The sequence below is a fragment of the Myiozetetes cayanensis genome, unplaced genomic scaffold (assembly GCF_022539395.1).
Source record: "Myiozetetes cayanensis isolate MyiCay16 unplaced genomic scaffold, myiCay2020 scf15, whole genome shotgun sequence".
NCBI classification, from domain to species: Eukaryota; Metazoa; Chordata; class Aves; order Passeriformes; family Tyrannidae; genus Myiozetetes; species Myiozetetes cayanensis.
Window position 1 is genome coordinate 11,406,953 of NW_026087159.1, and position 23,207 is coordinate 11,430,159.

The 23,207-nt window shown below is 43.1% G+C and overlaps 1 protein-coding gene across 2 annotated transcripts in view; it reads right to left on the reverse strand.

The window, feature by feature from the left end:
- MAMLD1 (mastermind like domain containing 1) overlaps positions 1 to 23,207 on the reverse strand; it is an 80,899-nt gene that overhangs the window by 44,424 nt on the left and 13,268 nt on the right. The gene's annotated exons all lie outside the window — the stretch shown is intronic.

Consider the following 23,207-nt stretch of genomic DNA (forward strand, 5'->3'; position numbering starts at 1 on the left):
ACTTGCCAAATCATCACAATTTCTAAACCCAACTGCGCCTTGTTTTTACAAAGGGGCATATTAAACCAGTGAGCCATTTTATTAGACTCATGCTCATGTAACAAAAACATGTGTTAGCTCTTGAGTGCCAAGTACCATCCTGGAGGGTTACCAATCCCTGATACAGACCCTGTAGCCAGACTGCAGTTATCTGTCATAACAGAGGAGGTAGTTTGGAATACACAGGATGAAGCAGGCTGCTCGGTTTGGGAATACTTTATGTGGTCCTGGTCTCTTTTTAAAACTCCAGGAAGATGTAGAGCAGAGGGGGGAAAAAAGACCTTGAAACTTACTGCTGGCTGCAGTGGGTCTATCTTACGCAAGCCTCCTGGATGGTTGGAGCTTGTTCCTTCACTCCCTAGAGGAACTTTTGCAATGGCTGCAGCACCCCCAGTTCTGCTGTAGCAGCTGGGTCAAGTCTGAGTGCATAGGAAATGCTTTCAGTGTCATCTGCATGAGGCGCTTCAGAACTACAGGGTTACCACAAAGAGAGAAAAGACTCATCGTGGGAATGGCAGGATTAATCAGATGACTGACCTTTGAAGCTTTGAATATGAAATGCTTTCCACACTGAGCTGGAGCTGCACATGGAGACAATATCTTGATTTACAGAGGAAGTACTGACAGAATCCTATATATCCTGTTAATGGTGAAGGGCAGGGAATCATGTAAAGGAACTATTTTTTTCATTAAGTGCCTTAGCTGAGGTTTGCAGATGAGCCTAGACACTGGGTTCCAATTTAATTTCAAGGGGACAAGATAACCTGAAAACCTTAGAAAAACCTTAGACCTTGTGAGTGCTTCACAAATGGGCTCCTTATTTCCACATTTCACTTATCTTCTCTCTCATTACTATGTGCTATCAAACACTCTGTTATTAAAACTCTTTAAATGATGATGGGACTTTCCAAACAAACTGTGTTCATTAGTTCCTCTACCCTGCCACAGGTATGGCCACGTCTGGGAGGTGTGATCACGGGGGAAACAGCATCAGAGCAAGGCTGAGATGCACAGCAGGCAGTGGCCAGGCAGCAGCACACACCGTACACTATGTCTGCAACATTAATCTGCATTTCTTCTCTTTTTTTTTGGTTAGAGTTATTTTTTCTTTGTAAGCATAGCACGTGTTCAATCAAGAGTATCACAGTTATCTGTCCAAACTGTTCACATTACATAATCTGAGCATCAGGTTAAGGAGAAAGAAAGAAACCCACAGAGACTTTTTTTTTTTTTTCTTTTTCCCTTTTTTTTTTTTTTCCCTGAGCCCTTTCTTAAAGGATTTAAATTTTCAAATGAGTAGGGGCTTTCCCTCCACCCAGAGTGCAAGGTTGACATCCTAGACTATGGTCCTCATCCTAGTAAGGGTTCCTTAACTGGGAACTGTGGGTTGCAAGACTTGGCCTTTGCTAAGAAACAACAGTATTACAGGAAAACTCACATATGCTTTTGAACATCAACAGTAAATCACCCTTCCATTTTCTAACACAGACACGGTGTTCTGGAGTTGAGCAAACATATTCTTGAAAGGTCAGAACACTTAAACTGTACTTACCTAGTTTAGGATGAAAAAACCTGTTACTGCCTTTTAGTTATGACATTTCAGTTTACCCACAAGAATTACTCTACTTCCCCTAAAAGTTTTCACGCCCAAGAACATGCTCTTCTTCCACTGTTGGAAAGTGAAGGCAAAACTCTTTTTCTGTATTAATTTAATCACAGCTGTCACTGAATCCAGTGACTTCTTGAGAATTCTGCCATTCCTCCCCAAAGGGCTTCAGCCACCCAAGGTCACAGAAATGGGGATGTCCTGTCTGCCTTTGAGGACAAGGGGCAGGAGGAGCTGGCTTGCCCAGATGGCAGCTGATGGCAAGCTGCTGCCCACGCAACCATTCACACCAAACTTTGCAAACCCGAATGAACTGTGAATTCTCCCAAAGCAGAGAGCTGGAGGGCAGGTAGCTCTTCATTTTTTTTTTTTCCTAAAGAATGGGAGGAACTTCCTCTTTCAGCTACTGTTACTGCTTAGTGAGGATACAACTGCTGCAACGACCAGGAAACTGTCATGTCCGGATGGCACTATGGAGTGTTACCAGCGAGATGCAAGGACCTTGCAAACTGGGAATAAAGGTCTGGATTTGCTGGAAGTGCGCTGATTTGTCACTAAACACCATGTTGGGTCCACCTTCAAGTTTAAGGGCATTCAGGGAATCGAAGGGGCACCAGTTTAACCCTAGAGGAAAGAGGTGAGGTTCACTTCATTTCAGAGATGCTTGAGATCACTTCATCACTTTGGACCACATTCCTTCCCCTGGGGCTCATACATTCCAAAGCCAAGGCTCCTCTGGGATTAGTTAGTGTGGGTGAGCACTGTGTTAACATGACCCCCTGTTCTGGGCCACGTTGGGACTTCTTCAGATGAACTGACTTCAGCAGTTCCAAGTGCTTACCAAGGCTGTAACCCCTCACCTCCATACTTATTATTCAAAGCTCTGCAAGGTCCTTGACAGCATTGCAACCACTGTGACCAACAAGCATTTCACCAGCCTCCCATTCCCAAGTTCCTAATAGAAAACTCACTTCTCCTCTGAAGCAAATTTGAGTGGAATCCCTCCTAATGCTCACCAGCACCATCAGTTCCATACTGTGGCACACGCCCAGCCCTGCACACCTCATCCTTCATCACTGTGGTTGCTTTGGAGGAAGAGAGCTCCAGTTCTTCAAAATGAACTTATTTTCTACTGAATTTGCTTGCAGAGACTGCAGAGAAAACGTCCCTGGTTTCCCGTGCTTCAGTCACTACTTTTACCAGACATGATATAGGAAATGGGCAGGAAACGTCAACCTTATGTATCGCAGCAATTCTTCCCCTTCCCTCCATGACACGTTTGAGCAGCACACCAAGACCTGACCTTGCACTTTCTAGTGCAGCCTTTCTTACACAAACATTTGAGTCAGATCTGGAGCCAAAACCAAACAGAAAGCCAAAAACATGGCCTAATTATAAATTTTTTTTTAAATGAAAAAGGCCTGTTTTATACCTATTTGTACTCAAATATAAAACATACTGTGCATTTTTAACTGCATGAATTTTGTATGACCAACTAAAATTAAAAAACCTAATTTTTCTTCTTCTGGTACCAGTGTAAAGACTGTTACAAAACTGATATTATTTGAGCTCTGTACAGACGTGAGAGGTGCTGATGCACAAGAAAGGTGTACTATGATTAAGCACATTTGTTTGGAGGTTTCAGCTGTTATATTTCTCCCTTTTATTCATTTTCACTTTGTTTCCATTAAAAATCCAAGGCGGAAAACCAACACAGACCTAGTCCTTCACCTTGTTTCTTTGTGCAATTTTTTGGACAATGGATGTAAAGCAGTACTGTTCTAACCTGGCAGCATTTTCTATTTGCTTTATCCAGGGGTAAATGACAGCCTAAGGAATAAGGAAGAGCAATCAGATAGAGCACGTCTTTCTCTAGTAAAACTACTCCTCTTTTCCTCTTAAATGCCTTAAGTTGAAATACAGTTTTCGTCTTTTTCCCCACCATTTATTATATATGAATAGGGATAGATAAATGTCAAGTGTATCTTTGAAGGAAAAACACAAGACAATTTATCAATCCTCCAATAAAAAAAAAATCTCCTTCTTGGAGTAGTCCTTTCTTTTTACAACAGTTGTCTTACCTTTTTGCAGGTTCTATTTATTGCCAAGAAAACATGTCTTACTGAAGCACTGGAGATTTTAGAGGTCCTAATTGATCACCCAGTGTCTTTCAGATCCTGCCATCTGTACCGCTAGTCATTTTTCAAAAATCAAATCTGTATCATATTTGGTCAGGACCAAAGAAGGACTAACTCACAATACTGAATTCAATTTGAAGTACTTTTCCTTAGTGCACAAGACACCAAAAATAGTGTGTGGGAGAAACAGAGTGACATTGGGGTAGACTTTTGACTTAAGGAAGTTTCTGTTCCAGCTGCACCGTGCACCCTTACACAGCATTTCCTGGTTTCTGCGAGACAAATCTCTTCTGTAACAAGACAGACAGTAAGTCAGAAGTGTCAATATGAGCAACTCCCTGAAAATAAACTCAGCTCACTTACAATACAGCGACTCTGGTGTGGGACGTGAAGCTGCACTGCAGGAAAGGAGCTGCATCCACAGCAAAGTGTGGATCCACAGCCCCATTCCTCAGCTCAGGAAAATTGATTCCCTGCAAGAACAGCAGTGCAAGCTGATCACATGCCATGTCTCCACGTTTCCTCACCAAGCACTTGTGCAAGATGAGATTCTGCTCATCACTAAGTGTCCCTGCTCCCAGGGCTCGGGGTGCCAGGTGGGATGGGGCTTGGATGGGGGGGGCACCTTGGGCTGTCTGTTTCACTGTGCCAAAACAGAGCTCCTATGGGATCCCTAGACACCTCTCATATTGCCATGGTCTGGATCTCTCACTGACACATACCTGTTTGGGGTTTTCTGAAAGAGGCCAAACTTTTTTTCCCCCTAAAATGTGCAGAAGCTCATGGATTGAATGGGAGGGAAGGAGAATTAACCTCAAGTACATTTCCTCTGTTTGCTAATGGCTTGTGCTTAACTCTAAGGGTAATCCAAGAATCATGGAGAATTTTTATTACCTCTTAAAAAGGTGTATATCTCCATATAGGAAAGCAACAGCAGCCTTCACCACCACATAATAAGTTCCTGGCTTGTGAAGCACATGGGTGTCAAACAACTAAACACTTTTAATAGAAACCTGGTCCATTAACAAGCTGAACCATCAAGCAGTCACGCAAGAACAGCAAATAACCCCAGGAGGAGCTACTGTCTTTCCATGCTGAACAAAAAGCTATTTACAGTAAGAGAAATAATGCAGCCTCTAATGCTGCTTTGACTCCCTCTCCAATGCATCTGTACACAACTTTTCCTTGGCTCCTGATGCAAATTTAAAGAATCAAACCCTGCCCTTGTCTGTGCTCACCTGTTCCTGGAAGCTCCTTTGTGCAGATGTCCTCCCAGCACCCACTTTGCCACATTCCAACGCCACCTCCAGATCTCATCGTGTTCAGCCTCTCCACTGCCTCATGCATCAAACACATTTCTTTTGGGGTTTCTCAGTGCTCATAGTAATATTCTTTTAAAATAAAAGCAGAACTTGGGCTTTTCCTCTCTGAAATCTGTCTTTAGGATATTCTATATTCAGAAAAATCCATATTCTCATTTGTAACTGGACCTGAGCTGCTGAAACAACTGGAAACTTTCTTGCTGATTTCCGTGGGCATTTCTCTTTGTATTCACTCACAGTTACCTCTTTTGAGAATGAAATGATCTCCACATCTTTTACAATGATACCAGCACTTACCCCACTTCTCACCACATCTGTGCATCTGGAGAGATTTTTGTTGTTTCTGCACTCACCATATTTGACTTGTTTCAAACCCCACATGTAATACAAATAACTGCACTACAAGGAAAGGGAAAGTACATGTCTAACACAAACATTTATAATTCCAAAGCCTTAGACAACAGTGGAGATAAACCCATCATCATGGCAGTGCAAGCTGTGCTGGGTGATTCAAGGGGGGTCCTGAAGGTGCAATTTGCATTTAATGCTTTTGCCATTAGCTCAGGCTTTAGGTGAAACAAAACACTCCACCTCATTAGACAGGTGGAATAAACTAAAGGTGAGGGTTGCAACAGTCCTGCTTGGTGTGGGAAGAACCACACTCACTCGACAGGCAAGGTGATGCTATGCCGTGTGATGAAGATTTCATTTCTGTAACTTTTATTTCTGACAAAGGGTCGATCCCCTCTCATTTTAAGTATGTTCCCTAAGGCATTCCTAACACCAGTAAATCTGTGTGCAATGCTTTCCTCAAATCTTCTGCCTTCCACATATATAGGGCAGCTGCTCTCCAGGCACAGCACTGGGCTATAGAACCGGGCTGCTCTGATTTATAACCGAGGTGTTTAAAATCAGGCAATCTAATTATCGACTTGATAGTCCACAATGTCTACAGTCAGCAAAATTTAAAAAATGCAAAATATTGACAAGATCAGACAAATACATAATGAGGGAGTTATTAAAATGCAAATTGCCTGCCTTCTGGTACTCCTGTGGTGCACAGGACCCCAGAGCCTGTATCCTTCTAACCCTGTGCTGGTTACGAGGGGAGAAAGAAATGGAGCTGGGAAAATGAATGGGCAGAGCTATCACAGGCCAGTTGGATGGGACCCCAGCACCTTGGGGACCCCCCCAAGAAAGACAATGCCTGCACGGGAAAGGGAGGCATTGTGAAGAACAGGCAGCCCTGCACACTCTGGACCCCAGACTTTTGGGATTTCAGAAAGGTCCTGGAGCAGACAGAAGCCCAACAACAGCAGTTCTGGGCCACACCTATACATCTATTTTGAGGGAACAGCCAGAAGTGGAAACTTTATGCAAGTCTGAAACTTCACATCAAAATGCATGAAAGGCACTGCATTAAGATTTAGTCAAAAGAAAAAGATTGCAAAGAAAGGATGTGATGGAAATCCTCCCTATCCAACCTGCTCCAGGATGCTCGGACCTGGCTTTAAGAAGAGAATGTCCAGTGCCCTGATCCAGTTTGAGAAGTCCTAGATGGAAGGTGAAAGAGGGTCTTGTTCCAAGCCCTGTAGTTCCCTCCCTTCTCATCTCTGCCCCCCTGTTTTCCCTTCTCATTTAAATAGCCTTATAATCCTGTGGACTGTCTGGTATACACTTATTATTTCAACTTGCAGACACATTCCTCTAAGTCTGAGGGCTGTGTATCTGTCTAGATGTCTATAATAGAACAAGTAAAATAATACCATTCCCAGCTGGGCTGGATGATCTAAGCCCCCCAACAGGAGAAAAGTTTGATGGTTAATATAATTTCCTGCAATGCATTTCAGTCATGTTAATATTGCTGTAACAACCTCTAAAAATGATGCCAATATAGACGGTGATACCTAATTAACAGGCAAATACTAAGGGGGAGGTTAAATGCTAATTTTACATTGGCATTTAGCCTAAGAACTTCATTATGCCATCTTCTATTTTAAACTGTAGCCATTCCACCTTGTGCTGTGTGGCTGCCTGATCTCAGTCAGTACTGCATGGATCACAGCAATTCCTTGCAAGACAGACAAGGTCACAATGGTTGGTCCTGGGCACCTGCCCAAAACCAGGAGAAAGGCTGGTCCCTGCCCCAAGATCTGGTGCAGGGCATTAAAGTGATGGTATGGACAGATGGATGGAGCTACTTGGTGCTCCTGAAAATGCACCAAGAGGAAAAGGACGCTGCAGGAATACAATCTCCACTGAGAGTTGGCCCTTTTCAGTACCTGCTTAGAACATCCATGGGAAGTGGGGGGGTGAGGCAGCCAAAGGTTGCTAAGCCTCCTGCACCACTGGTGAGCAGCACTGATACAAAATCAGTTCTCTACCTCATCTTTCAGACAAATAAAAAAAAAAAATTAAACTAGATGAAGCTTAAAAAAAACACAGACAATGGCAAAGGTACAGAAAAAAAAAATTGAAAAAAATTACGGCATCCTTGAAGCTACAGCCAGAGCTGTGGTAAAGCTGCGTCGGATTTGCAGAGAAATTAGATGCCTCGTTAGCTGTGGATAGATGCACAACTGCCCAAATTTAAACTTCCTCCTTTCCTCAGCTCACCACAGTCATTACAAATCATGCAGCTGAATGAAAGCTGAAAAGCACGAAGAGCTTGGCAGTTTTGTTGCGGTGAGTCCAATAATAAGCGAGGGACGAGGGGTGGCAGCACTGATAATCCTAATATCAAAACCACATTTTCTGCAAAGCAACCTACTATTGTTCGTATGTAAAATACATCACGCTGTTAGGAGGGAACAAACTGTCCTGCAGTTTACAGATAGTCATTTTATTACAGATTCCCCCGGTTGTGACTCAAAGCCCACACACTTCACACACCCTTTCTTTCTAATAAATGCACAGGATACACAACATGGCCGGATCATGCTATGCCTCCACAGACAGAGGTTCAAAATGCGGTGTTGGAGGAATATTTCTACTGTGCAGTATCACACATAAATTATTAACAGAAGTTAAGGAATGAAAGCAGAGCATAGCTACAACTGTCCAACTAAAGTCAGTTCCTGAAATATGCTGAGCAGCATCCCCCCAGTTCCCAAATCAAATGGGCTGGAGGCAGCAGGGTACCCAGGAGCCCTGGTCCCCACGGCATCTCTTTCTGCTCTCCCCATCTTTCTCCCTGAAGCAATTAAAAAATCCTGAAGGCTTTTTGGCAAGCCAATTTTTCTCTCTCCCTCCCTCTGAAGTGACAGTGGCTAGGTGGGGTTTAGTTTTGTAAGTGCTAGGCCCTTTTCCTAAAGCTAAAAATGTTAGGATAGATGTGAGCAGCCTTGACCACGTGCAGGAAAATCTAGTGCATTGCTTATCAGTCGATTTGGCTTCACACCAAGAGTAACACACTGCTATAAAGGGCCAACACAGTGTGAAAAAGGAGCTGTTCTACTAGAATACACTCCGTTAATTCTGGTTGAACTGACATTCTCCTAGGACAACGGCTTAAAACACATTTAGACTATTGTACTAAGTGTGGCAGGGAATTGAGCAGCAGGCTGGTTTCTCTCTGATGTCACTAAACAAGAGGTAGACCCCCCCCAAAAAACAAATTTTTTTTTTAAATCAATTTCTTGAAAAAGCATACATGGGACAAACACTTACGCATCATCTTTCACCAAAATAATATATAAGGCTTTAAACAAAAATCCCCACCACCCCAGCGGGAAAAAAAAAACACTGAAAAGTCAAAAAATTCCAGCCTCGCTACACTTACTGTAATTGTCCTTTATAAGAAGAGCCCTCTAGTTATGTGAAATGACATTGCCTCGGTGCCCCAGGCTCCCCGCGCTCCGCACAGGAAGGAAGCAGACACACATCTCTTTAAGAGCCGTTTCCTCTCTGCTCTATTAATTTCGGAGATTAAGCAAGCCACTCCTTTGTGGCATAATAGAGCAAGATAGAGCCATTGTGTTTGTGGAGAGTCCTGCTCACTGGCTTCCTACCTTTCAGCAGGGGGATGTCTTAGCATTTTATTCTCAGATGAAACACCAGAAAACTTCCAGCAGCCCTAAAGCCCCCCTCATTCTCAAATTATGATTTTAGCACAGAAGGGGCTACCAGTCCCATTCCTTTCCCCCCCACTGATGAGCATTTCAGTGTCTCACTGACACAGTTCAGGGTTAGAAAAAAAACAACAGTTGCATCAGATGAGGAATTCTCTTTTCAAGGGCCCTGAATCAACAGGACTTATTTAATCAGGATTATTTTGCCTGGACACACACATCCCACCTTCCTGTCCCTCCCCGCCGCGTTGAACCTGAAGCACTAACTTTACAATCATTTGTTTTTCCTCTTCTTTTCTTCCTTTAAAAATTTATACACCCTTTTTGCTCTTTTGCCTTCACAGCACAAAATCCCTTCAGCTTTTACCAGATGCCTGATGACCTTTAATAATACAGAGACCATGGCCTCTCCGTTTCAAAGACTATCAACACATCCCATGTTGGAGCCTGGGATTACACAGGCTACTAAAGCGACCACCAGCTGACCAGAGCCTCAGCTATTCCTAAAGCTTTTCTGAAGGAAGAAGAAAGAAGCAGGGGAAGATTCAGCCATTGCAAAGCAATTTAGGACCCCACTCTAAGCCTGGGCTTCCACATTTCCTCCTAAAGCTCATGTAGATGCTTTATTCTCAACTTCCCAGATTTCTTTCCAGACTGTTAAGCAAGTGAGGTTGGGAACACAGGACCCTTTTGGAGTCTGTGGCCATAGGAAATACCACTTTGTGGGGGCGCACAAAGCTGCAGGATCCTTGAGACGAGTTCACATTTTTTACACTGTGTAAACACGGCCGTTACTAAACAGAAATGCCATCAGCAGTGAACAGATATCTTCAGGGGGAGGAGGAAGAAGATAACACAAGCTCAGGGCTTTCGAGCAGCAGCAGCAGCAGGAGAAAGAGCGATGTCCTGGCTGGAGCAGGAGCGTGTGAGCCAGAACACTGTTTGTACTGTACCTTCCCTTGCAACACAGAGTCAGGAACACAAAACCCATCCAGATAAAACAATTTGCCTATTCAGCAGCTTTCTTTTCATGAGCTGCTTCATCTTTGCAGGCTCCCCTACAACCCCCTTCCCCCCTTTCCAGTCGCCAACTGAAAACTTCAGAAAGAGAAGAAAAGGAGAAAGGAGTTGTTCAGACAAAGGGCTGATTCTCTGCAATGGGAGGGCACACACACCAGAGAACATGGTCACGGTGTTCTGGGCACAGTGCTGGCACGTTGCTCTGCCAGTAGTTGTAGGAGTCTGCTCCCCAGGCTCTGCTTCAGGTTTAGGGACTGCGCATTATGAAAAAGGAGGGAGCTGTAGCTCCTGCACCTCCAGCACCAGCCTCCTGGATGTGTTCCTGGGTATATCCCTGGCCAGCGCTGCAGCTGGGTATTTGCATCTCTCCACCTTCTCCCAGTAGCTACATGGGGAAGGTTTCTGGCAAGGTTTTGTCCGTCTGTTGTCAAGAGAAATCTTAACCCCCGTCCAGAGATTTTTCTTCTAGGACAGTCCCTTGCAAAGGCGGGGTTTTTTTATGATTTTTTTTCTATTAAACAGAGACACTTTTCTGATGTATGAATGTAAATCACCAGTTCATATTGCAGAGGTGACTCAACAGCCTTTAGATGCCAACATGTAGTTACTTCTGGATGGAGCAGGATGTGATTCAGCAACTACAGGCAAGTAGCAGTGTATCCATTTCATCCTCAAGACTCCTTTTTTTTTTTTTTTTTCTTAACAAACTAAAAATCAGTTTATTCACTTTTACTTAGGTCTTCTTTTATTACAGTCACTACTGGTCTAACATAACACACACCCCTCTTACCCCTCTCCTTCAGTATTCAGAAAAGCTATGAGGAATCATAGTATTGTCACACATCCCTAAGACTAAATAAATTCTGTGCTTGGCATCACATTGGGCTTAGCCTCTGAAAAGCTCTCTTCCCTGTATTATCAAAATTTCCCCCAAAACACAGCTCCCAGCACCAGTGTCTTACACCAACTGCTTGAAGCAGCTTCTCCATTGCTCTGCCCTCTCAGGACGGTGCCAGAGCAGGGCACATGAGCTGCTTCCAGCCAGTGGCCCCTGCTCCATGGGCAGAGCTTGGAAGAATACAGTCATCTTCCACCCACGTACGGGCTGCTGGGGAAGAGCAGAGATAAGGTGATTGCAAAACACAGGTGAGACATTTATTTTTTACCGTGTTCTTTGTGAGGTACAGAAGGGAACTCGCTGCACTGAACATATCAACCTATAAAGTTGAGAAGCTCCTGTTGGCACCAGCGATGCAGAGGGTGCTCAAGGATGCTGGGATGTGCCCAGCGCTTGGATGTGCTCCTTAGCATCTTTTCCTGAGCAGCTCTGAGTGCCTTCATCAAACTGCATGAAAGTAGAAGGGTTTACCTTCACATGGTGCTTTGCATCAAGGCTGGCAGGGGGGAAGCAAACTACCTGAGCAGTCTTAAAAGATCCAGTAGGCACGATTTATTAGTTTTAATATTAAAATATTAAAAAACCTACCCTGATAATAAACTTGGAGGCTTTGAATCACTAGAGAAAGAGATGTGGGGAGGTTTTAAATGTAATTTTGGAGTTTAGAAGCCCAGACTAAGTGACAATATTAAAATCATCAGTCAAAGCAACCCTGTCTCCAACATACAAACCTTTTCTAACATCTTCTATACAGGCAATTCTTACTCACTTATTGCCTTTGTGCCCGATCTGACTAAAGAAACAAACGCGCTCTTTGTCACCCACTTTGTGTCTGGGTGTACTTCCCTGTGTAACTTCCAGGGATTAAGTGGAATCTGGTGACTAGGAAGGTCTGGACTTTACATTAGAGAAAATACCATGCTGATTGGAAGATGTCTTGGCCCACAAATCTGGAAAACAGCCACCCATCTACTTACACCTTACTGCACAACAAATCTGCACCGATTAGTTAAAAGCATGAACTTAAGCAGCTGTATAAGAACACTTTTTTAAAAGTACAATAATGGCCTATTAGCTTTCATTTAAATTGGTTCCTAATACAGATAAATGAAATGAAAAGGATTGTTTTTACCTAGCCTGCCTAAACCCAAGCACACACCAGCTGATAAGCAGCATCATTACCTTGTTCAGACAGGACCTGAGTCCTCCTGATTTAAATTCTGCCCTGAACATAGACACCTTTCAGATGTGTTAAATCTCAGTTCTGCCATGCAATAGTTACCTCATATAGGGTAAAAGCAAAATACAGTAGAAATAAACTTTGTGAACAGGGCTCAGCACCCTTTAGGCACTTTGAGGAAAAAAGAGGAAAAAAATAAATTAATGATAGGGCATAATCGCTTCAAAATTTGGTCATTCAGAAAAAATTACCAGTGTTTCTTTGCACAAAGAAATATGCTTCGAATGCTTTGCAAGACACAAAAGCAGAAGCAAGGGATTACAGCAATGAGCTAAAAATGGTTCAACTCTAAAAGCAGATTGTAAAGCGAAGGGGGAAACTCCCAGGGAAAGCCGAGAATAAGGTTTCTTAATCTTACACTGAAGGGTCGTAAATGTGCAAGCTCAATACCTCACAACCCTTTTTGAGTAAATAAAGGTTTAAAATGTTCTTTCTTTAGCATGACTGAATTCCTTTCCAACGTGACCTCAGCATGCCATTCCTCTGTCTTTATCTGCCGACACAGCAGAGCTGTTGACCTTTCACCAATGACCTGAGCAATCAATAAACAGCCGACAAACTATCTCCACAGAAATGCTCCACCGACAAGTTTCTCCCCTGCTCCCTGCGCCGTCAAGCTCTGCCACTCCTGAACTTTTCCTCGGGCCCTCGGCCGTACATCAGTGTGACTTAACAAACAACACGGCACTCAGAAATACATTTTCTTGGGCATTCCCTAGCCAAACATATTAAACCTGTGAGTGGTTTTGCTGTTGTTTGCAGTGCCACAAACTGCTTTCATGTTACTGTAGGATCTACAAGATCTCTGCCCCGTGCCAAGCACTTCGTGTTGACTTCCAAGGACAGAATCCAAACTCAAATATGCACAAACTGTTGGAGAGTAAGATAACAACTTCAGAAAATAAAAGATCTTATTAAAGACACAATTGGTGTCCAAACACCAATTGGCAAAGTCTCCTCTTAAAGAACTTCATTAAAAAAATTAACACAGTCAATTATAGATGCCTGGAATGAGAGGAGAAATTAAGGCAGGTCAGAAAATAGTAGTGTTACTATGGGTGTCCCTCAGATGAGTTCCAATGCTATAAATTCTGCTGCACTGTCACAATACATGAAAAAAGATCAAATCCAGCTTTTCTATCAATATGTTTTATGAAATCTTGACTCAAAGACATATTTTAAAGGTATTACAAAACAGGGAACCAGTCGAGTGCTGCGATGTGTTTTAGGGGGGTACAGAAGAGAGAACAATCATTCCCTGCAGTGCTTACAGCAAACAGCAGAGCATTGATCAAGATCTGAAAAGCCAAAAGAATGAAAACTATCAGAGATCAGTCATAAGCAGAAATGAAACTAATTAGCCAACAGAGTCTTTATCAAACTGAGTGAACAAAAAGGTAAAGCAGAGAGGCAAGGACTGAAAAGGAACTTAAGATTATTAAAACTGAAAGAGTAACAGTTTGAAGAGCTTATTCCCATGACAACTAAAATGCTTAACAGAGATGGAGTTTCTCTCTACATACACACATATATATTACCTTTCCTCAGTGTATGTATCTATTTACATACAGAAAATCTAAGCTTGCAATGGCTCTTAAAATGTTAATATTATCCAGTCTAACTTGAAAGTATGTTCATTGCTCATTGTTACAACCCACTCACGACAAAGATTAGTTCTTTGAAAGGCAGTGGAAGCAAAATTTTAACAAAAGTTTGTAGTATTATTATTGCATTATTACCTGCACTGCAGAGAGCTGAAATATGTGTAGAAGTCCTGGTTTATTTATTTATCCTTAATATAAACAAGTAAGACTGGTTCAAATAGTATTTAACAGATTGCATTGACGGATCAATACAATATTCCACTGAACTTAAACTTCAGGTAGACAAGAGCTATCAAAGTTCCTGAATAAAAAAACCCTTGGCCTTCTTGGAAAATCTGAGGCCAGATCTTACACCCTGATTCCCTGAACAGGATTTTGTAGGCAGCAGCCCCTGCATTTCACTGGCACTTGGGCGGTTTCATCCCTGGTCAGGGGGCCTGCAAGAGCCACCAAAGCTCTCTGCAAGCACAGGCATCTGCTGATAACTTGGTGAAGTGAAAGAATACACTCTTCAGATTTCTACACATTACAGCTATTTCTCAGTGTAAGAGTGGGAGTCAAACCTCCTGTTTGGGATTGCTTAAATAAACTGGCCCAGATTTCCAGCCACGGGTGTCTGCACCCCAGGACCAGTAAATGCAGCTTCCACAAACATCAGGCCTGGTTTGTGAGTGCAGGATGGCGGGTCAGGAAAGGAAGTGGTGTGACTCTGCAGGATGAGGCAGGGAGGCAACCAGGAGCCCTTGGCTACCAGCCACGGCCCTCACCTGACTCCCGCTGTGACCGAAGCTGCATCACCCACCGTGCTGCAGGGTCACAGTGCTCTGACGAGAGGCACGAGCCATCAATAACATAGTGGAAGAAAATGCAAGCCCACCTTCTCTTTTTTTTTTTTTTTTTTCCCCCTCCCAGGATGTGCAGAAAGCCCTTGAGATCCCAGCACTCTGCAGGTCAAAGCTGTGTGGGAATATCTGAGCTGTGCTGGGCTTTGGGTTTGGTTTTTTGTTTGTTTGCTTTCCTTCCTTTTCTTCTTTTTTTTTTTTTTTTTTTTTTTTTATCTTGATGGAATGAATTGAAAGCGCTGCTTAAGAAGAAAACACGAATGTAAAAGTGGAGAAGCACCATAAGTAGGTGTATTAATAAACAGGTTTCTAATTTCTTATCTTTGATGGTATTCAGTACTATTTTAAATATTCTCAAAAGAATCACAAACATACAGAAGGTCATATATAAAATCCCTGATGAAGCAATTTAATGCTAAATTAAAGCTGAAACTAGGTAAGCCCAACTCTTGGGATCTAGGGTATTTTCAAAGACTAGAATAGAATCAACACTACCCAAGAACACCGTGTGTTTTTCAGATTTTTAAATATTTATTTCCTAAATTAAATAGAGCAGGTTTAACTGGTTCTTATAGCTTAGCAGGAAACAATTTAATTTCCAAGCCAATTGTATATTGACAGTTGGCAACAATGGGTTTACTTTATAAAAAGAAAAAGAGAAAATAGTTGTGCATTTCTGAAACACTTCAATAAAATTTCCTTTGAGAACACGTTGAATGAAAAGTATACAAACAGGCATTAAACATGAATGTAATTTAATAAACATCCCCTCAGCTATATGGTGTGATAAATAGGTAATAAGAACGTAATACGGGCATTTAGCTTTCACCTTCCAAAGGAGCTGGAAGCTAAAACAATAATACTTTCATTAGAATCTCCTGCCTGGCATCAAGAGCCAATTTCCACCTATTAATATGGATTTCTATTACCTGCCTTGTGAATACTGTTAACCCATTTATCAAGCAAGAAGCCGTACTTTTGTCACTTATTACAAGCAGAAGGGGAGCAGAAGGATTGCTAAACCATGTCACATTAGAGCATCGGATTAAATCATTTGACCTAGAAGATAAAAACATTCCACTTACATTTAAAATGGAAAAAAACCCCCCACCCTAGCCTTGCTCATCTTACAGCCAGTAAAACCTCTTGCAGGAGCAAATCTCTCCTTGCTGTGTCAGGAGAAAAAAAAGAAAAAGTAAAAAAAATAAAAATAATAATAATAAAAAAATCAGTCCGCAGACTAATTGTAAACTGGGTGCATGTGTAATTAAACATGCCTCATTGCTTCTCTTGATCTGTCAATAGTGGGTAGGAGGAGGTTGATTTAAGTTAAACGACTCAAGTCTTATGAACATTTGTCCCTTTCTGTGTCCTCTAAGCAAAGCATCACTGAATAGAACAACTGCAGCCAAATACGAGGAGCTCGGAGTTTAATGTCTGTTACTAGGATTACAGTGGTGCCCCAAACTTGCCAGGCAGTTTTCTACGTGCGGAGGGAGGTGCTGGGACAGAGCCCTTCCTTGGCTCCCAATTTCCACCAAGAACACACATCCCCCCCCCCCCTCTCCCCGAGCACGGAGCCACTCTCCTGCTCCCCTCCCCCAGCCACTGTGGAGATGAACGGAGGGACGATGGTGCTGTCGCAGAGATGACAGGCATGCAGCCATTAATCACATGTTTCTTGCTAAACACACCAAATTCCCACTTTCCCACAGCGCCGAGGTCTCCTTGTCCTCACACCCAGTTCTCAGCTGCAGTGAGCAGCACTTGGCAGCTAATGGGTCCAAATGAGCATTTAGCTTCAGCCCCCTCGTATCTCCCTGCTCCACCACTCATCTCTTGCTTGGGTATTCAGACCATACGTTTTTTCTTGCTACTCACACTGAACCAGATTATAAAACGTGTCTGCTTCCATGCCCGTGGTAAAAGTTCCACAATACCCACCTCACCCACTTTCTCCAGAGTAATGACCCAGGAGAAGTACTTGTATTCCTCCCACTCTACACATCTCAGCTACAGATGCCAAAAATACTTAAGACCTCAATCCACAAGGGATATACAGGATCTGGTAAAGCCACAGAATGAGAGCAAAGTTCCCGAAGTTATAATACCTCAAATTTTCTGGTCTCTGTTCAGTGGAGTCACTGAAGATATTTGAATTGAACTGAGACATCTTAACTTTGCCTCATTCATCACTGCTGTAAGACCACAAATTTGGTTGCTTGACTTCAACAGCTTGGTGCTGGTTTATCCCCCTCACCTGGCTATTCTTGTTTCAGTTCAATTTTGCCAAACTGCTGAAGTCTCTCCCTGTGTTTCTTTTGGTAAGACTTCCATACGACTTTCACCTAGGCACAGCAGAGAGCTTCCAGCACCACGCTTTCCAAATGGGGCCAAGGGACCTCCAAAACTCCCACTGAGAAAAGAACATTTATTTTTCCTCCTCTGAAACCTCACAGTGATCTGTAAGTTAGTGAGTTACTCAGAAGTCATTGAGCAATCAGGCTGCTCATTATACTCCTCAATGAAATTATTACCACAAGTAATTCTCAGCGCAGTACTACAGGTTACCCAATCTTACATCCTCTTCAAAAGACTGGAAGAAGGACTGCATTTTTAATTCCTCTCATACTCTCTGGCAGTCATTTTATCCCACATTTTACCTTTTTGCACATTGCAAGTTCACCCATACCCATTTCTTTCTCAGTGGTCCTTTAATCCTTTTCTGTTCATGCTACAGCTCAGCACAAGGACGGGGGTATCTCTATAAGCCGCGTGCTCAGGAGGCTCGATCAATATGCATGCATGGTGCAAGGCAGAAACATATTTCTGCTGAAGAAGAATCAGAAGCTGGGGTCAGACGTTTTATATTTTAGCCAGATTTTGATAAGACATATTAGGAATTCATAGGGCTTTTATCATTTTCAGCAGCAAGAGGATTAGACCCTACGCTGACAAGAGCAAGAACATCAATTGTTAAAAGAAATATGTGCCACACTGAAATACAGTAAAGCACCTGAGAGACATAATGTACTGTCTGATAAAAACACTCTAAGCACTTTCAAATTCAACCCAGTGATGACTTGCCGAGTCAGTGCTTCATTTGTCTGGCAGAGCCAAAATTACAATGACTTCTGTTCCAAAGCCCAAAAACGCAACAGACGTGCAAAGGGAAGCCAGGATTTAAACCATGGCCTCACACAACAGCAAGGATTCAAACTATGGATAATACACTGATGCTTAGGCCACAGGGCAGAAAGGAGCAGTACGAGTCTTTATTTGGATTCAAAAATTCTATCCAGCAAGCTTGCAATGCAGCTGAAAAGACTGAAGTTTTAATTTAAAAAAAACAGCATTTTTTTTTAATCCAAATTCAAGGAAAGGTAAAGACAATGACTTAAAAAACCTCAGTCTCTTTGCAGTCTCAAGAAAGATCCCAAAACCGAAAAGAATTTCAATTTCATACTTCTCCCTATTAAAATATTCAGAGTGCTGCAAATGTGTTACAAACTAAATGACTTTTTGTACAGAACTTCTAAAACCCTTGACTTTTAATAAGGTCGCGCATCATTTGATTTTAATTACAGATTTTTTTATCCCTTAAATTTGACTAAAAATGATGTGATTTACAAAGCAAACAAGCCAGTTAAACAAAGCTAATTAAATTCACTAGAGACAGCCTTGCTTTTCCCCTCAGTGAGTGTTTATTTCAGCTCCCAGTGCTCTGATAGCTCCTGACAGCTTGCTGGGACACAAGAAAGAAGTAGGTCAGGGTAAGCCGGAATCAGCAACAGAGGATCCCATTAGACAGGCTTGTAGGGTAATACGGAGATCGAGGAAGTGTGTGATGTAGTGACAGTGTTAGAGACACATAACAAACAGCCTGAGGACAGCCTCCAGCAGAACCGGTACATTTATCTTCTCTGTGTTATAATGACCCCTCACACGGCTTATCCAGTCTGTGATTTCTCGTACAAGAGGTGCTGTTCAACCCTAATGACAAAAACGTGCTCACGGTTTGCCAGGCGATGTCGGGCCAGCGGCAGCGCTGCAGCAGCTCTGCTCCCACGGAGCCCTGGCCCTTGGGGGGATGGAGCTGCCGGCTCCAGGGGCAGGCAGACATCCACACACACAGGATGCATCCCCTCACTCGAGCTGGGAGTTCAGGGAGGAATCTCACTGCACACAGGGATCAAAGGAGAAGAAGACTGGTTTCTTCTAACCAGCTTCCAAAACATTACCCTGATGGTGATGGTTGTGGTGCCTACACTGGATCTGAAAACACCAAGCCCTGTGTAGCAAGAAAAGCTACTGTGGCAGCTGGGGAGCGCCATGTGATGAGGCACAAAGGATGCCTGCTCCCCACTGAGCTGTTGTCTGGGGGCTCCCAGGGAACCACCACCCTGGTCCCTACGTGCCATTGGAACAGGCTTTGGTCTGTCTTCTCATACTACAGCATCACCACCTTTGGAAGCAGCTACTGGCAGGGAGGAGAGGCTGAGAAAGCTGTGGTTTCTGCTGATTTTCCCAGCTGGGTTTGCTGTGTGATGAAAAAACATCAGTGGAACCAGGGAGGAGAAAAAAACCAAAAGGACTAAACTGATCAATGCAAAATATAAAATGCTCTATGTTTGTACCACTGTATTAGATGATCTAATGTAAGGTGTATTTGTATGGTTTAATGTGTATTTACCCAGACACTTGCTAATGCAAGTCTTCTCTCCTGAGGAAACGATAAAAGTATTTTTTTGCATGTACCTTAACAATAAGAGCAGAAAATACAGCACCATAAACTCTGTAATTTTAAGTCAGAGAGAAAGAGGAAAAGTAGAGCTCTAACTCCCCTTTTCCTCATGACTACTGCTCACACCATTAGAAGTTCAAAGTCTCCCCCATCTCTAGCAGCACTGTGCATACCCCAAACATTTCAATCATGAGAGTCCATTTCTCACACTCACACACAGCCAAAGAGATTCCCCCCAACCCAAAACTGTGTGGCTCACAGTAAAAGGAGAACGTGAGCATGCGCTACCTCAGAAAATAGGTACCTTTGACAGGAACAATTTAAATTGCCATGGGCATAAACAAACACAAATGGAGAATGTTGTTTTATTTTGTTCAGAGCTCAATACATTTACTTTGCTCAGAGATGTCTCCAGCATCCACTTTACTTCAAGTGCCTGAGTGACTTGGTTTGCAGCACCGATGGGGGTCGTACCGATAAAACAGGAGTTTTCATTTTTGTCACCCTGCCTTCATTTTCCCATTTATTCAGTAAGAGCGCATCACGTTCAGCATTTATCCCCTTCTTTGTTTCTCATAACAAGCTTTCTGCAGCACAATCGCCCTCACGAGCCAGCCGTGCTTCCTGCTCTTCAGAGGGTCACACTATGTGGTCACTTGCACCCACCCATTTTACGGCACCACACATCCCTTTCCTGCAATTTTTCCTTAAGCAGACAGCTCCACCGGGTTCACAGAGGCTTGGACTGAGTGACGCCTATTTGCTCCACCCCTGGGCATCGAGGTAAAATCCCAACCCAATGTCCTACAGAAAAACATGTGTGTCCTAACAAAAATATGCATTAGGATAAAAGCATTAAAATAAAGAAAGACAATGAAAATGATCAGAGCAGCGCTGCTTGCAAGGAAGGAAGGAAGCTTTTAATAGCACTAAAATATAAAATTGATTTGTACACATATTTGATAAAAATCAATACAATTAGCAAGTAACTGAATACTAGAAAGGGAAATTGATTGCTTGAGGACCCAGAGGACTCAGGGCAATCAGTCCATTCTTCTAGCTCCTCCACTCTTAATAAAAATTTACTTTTTCATAATCCTGCCTGAACTCTTTGCCCATTAATAATGCCGCTAAATAGCTCTTCTTTTAGCACTATTATTGCAGACCTGCTTGAATTACATTTGGAGGCAGTTTCGAGTGGCATGTCCTGGCCATTTTGCTATCTGCAGCACAAACCTCCAAGCAAGAGCATAAAAGAATACGGGCTAATGAACGGCAGCACAGGCACACTCGAGAAGAGCTTATAAATTTAAGTACCAAAGTTTAAATAAACGGATTACCATAGAATTGATTTGCTACATCAATTTGGTCAGCTTTTGCTGATACATCATTCCTGCCTCAAAGGAGAAGAGCCACCAGTTTGAAACAACTAATTAAGTGTTTTGAACCATGGCCTTACAAGGGAGCAGGGCTGCACTGCTCTGCTCTCCTGCCTCCCTGCCCAGTGATTCCTCACCACCACATTGAAATCGTTACTCCACGGGAAACAGGAGACTGAAATTACAGTCAAATCTAGACAGAATGAAGTGGCTTCTGCAGCCACCATCTCTGAGTGGATTTCACGCAAGGGCATCTTTTTTTTTCCTTCATTAGGGTGGGATTGGAGGAACTAAAAGGCAAGTGTGCTTCCCTGCACAGAAGGAGGGAGGCTCCCAGAGGAGCCAGGTTAGGATTTCTATTACAGTCAACTGGCTGCACAATCTGATTGAGGGTGCACACAACTTGTATGCATCTACAAAGGAAGCTTCTCTTTCAAAAGGTCAGATGCCTTCGCAGATAAGAACTTTCTGAGATGTTAAGCTTTGTCCACTGACTCATCTTGATAGGAAGCTCTTTAAACCAAAAACTACCTCTGGGCCCTCAACAGGTTCCCTGCCAGTCTGCAGTTCAGGGTGACATGGCCTTTGCTGCTAACCAGGGCCCTTATTGGGCAGTGAACTTCAGTGTATACTTAAATTGAGCTCTACGAGTAGCCCTGTCAAAACCAAAGGTAAGGAAATATTTTTTCCATGTTAATGAGACCACTTGCATGCTTAAAATTCAACAATATAATTTAAGCACCTTCTGACGCAGTAAGTCACTGAGTTGAATAAAATAATGTATGTATCCCATCATATTCACTCCAGCAGAGAATCTTTTATTCCAGAAATCTCAACACACACTTATTTCTCCAATGGTCCAGCTGGACAAGTGACTAAACTGAGCCATTACATCATCCTAAGGGAAGGTCCACGGATATTTTGCAACTCAAGCAGCAGCCTGTGGGGATGCCTTCCTGAGTGGTGGACAAGAGACTGCAGTGCCGAGGGAGAACAGCACTCGGCAGGGCACCAGCCTAAGTGGCAGCCTCTACTTGGGTGCCTCACTACATTCTTATGATGTTCTTTCTCCAAAGTTTGTCCCACTGCTTCTTCTTACAAAGAAGAGACTCTAGTCTGGACACAGAGATAGAAACCTGAAATTACACAGTCTCAGCACTGGCCTTCTTTGTAACCATGAGCGAAGTACTTTAATCTCCTTGCTTCCGTTTCCCTGTCTTTATTAATAAAGCAGAGGGAGTAAAACTTACTTCACCTAACTCATATGTCTTTTGTGAAGATGAAATGCTTGTTCTGTGTAAAGTACTTGGAAGATGAAAGGCATCAAGTAAATATTAATCATAGTCACCACACCTACCAACAGGATCTCCAGTATGCTGATTTGGATCCGTGCTTGAAGAGATTTTCTTTGTGCAATTCAGGAACTGTGCTTTCCTGGAGTAGTAGAGCTGAATTAAAGCTAATCAGGAATTCCCACGTTAATCGGCCTTCTAGCATACAGAAGATCATAAGAAGGATGATGCTTCCATTTCAAAAGACAGCACAGTGCCACAGAATGATTTACATCAAACTGGCTGAAGCCCATTTACAGCATGGTCATGGAGGAAAGTATCGGAGTTCATCCACCAACATTCATCTCAGGGCATACACACTTGTAAATCAGCTCCTATTCAGTAATGAAATGTCGAGTGACTCATTCTTTCTACATTTGAAAAAGCTCTCAGAGAGAACCAAAGAGTCTTTTACTTTCCTGTCTGCCTTTGTAAACACTGAATTACATCTCCTCACTTCAGAGAAGCTACAATGCTTCAGAACCAGCTGTAAAAGAGAACATTAACAACTTTTTGACAGAATCCAAGGCCACCTTAAGATCCCAAATTTCTGTTGAAGGAGATTTGGGGAGATGTTTCATCAGCAGCTCAGGTGACCTTCCAAGCCAGCTTCCTGTGCACAGCAAGGTGCACTACTCTCACGCAGACGTGCCTGGGAGGCTGGCCCGGGGAAGGCTGACCCGGGGAAGGCTAGTCCTGCTGCTCCGGGCACTTCTGCTGTTCCATGCAGGTCAAGTGCCAGATTATTTACTTAATGTCTTAAGCAACTTCTGCAGCTCAAACTTAGCTCATGCAGCCATCGCTGTCACCTGGCAGCGAGCAGCAGGTTAGCCAGGTGAAAGCGGTCTTCACTGTTTCTGCCCCAACCGGCCAATTTACACAATAAGGACAGCAGAGCTGTCATACCTTGACTTTTGTCCCAGTGTTAGCACGGCTCAAATCCAAGGGGCACATCCCACAGCTGCACATGGAAC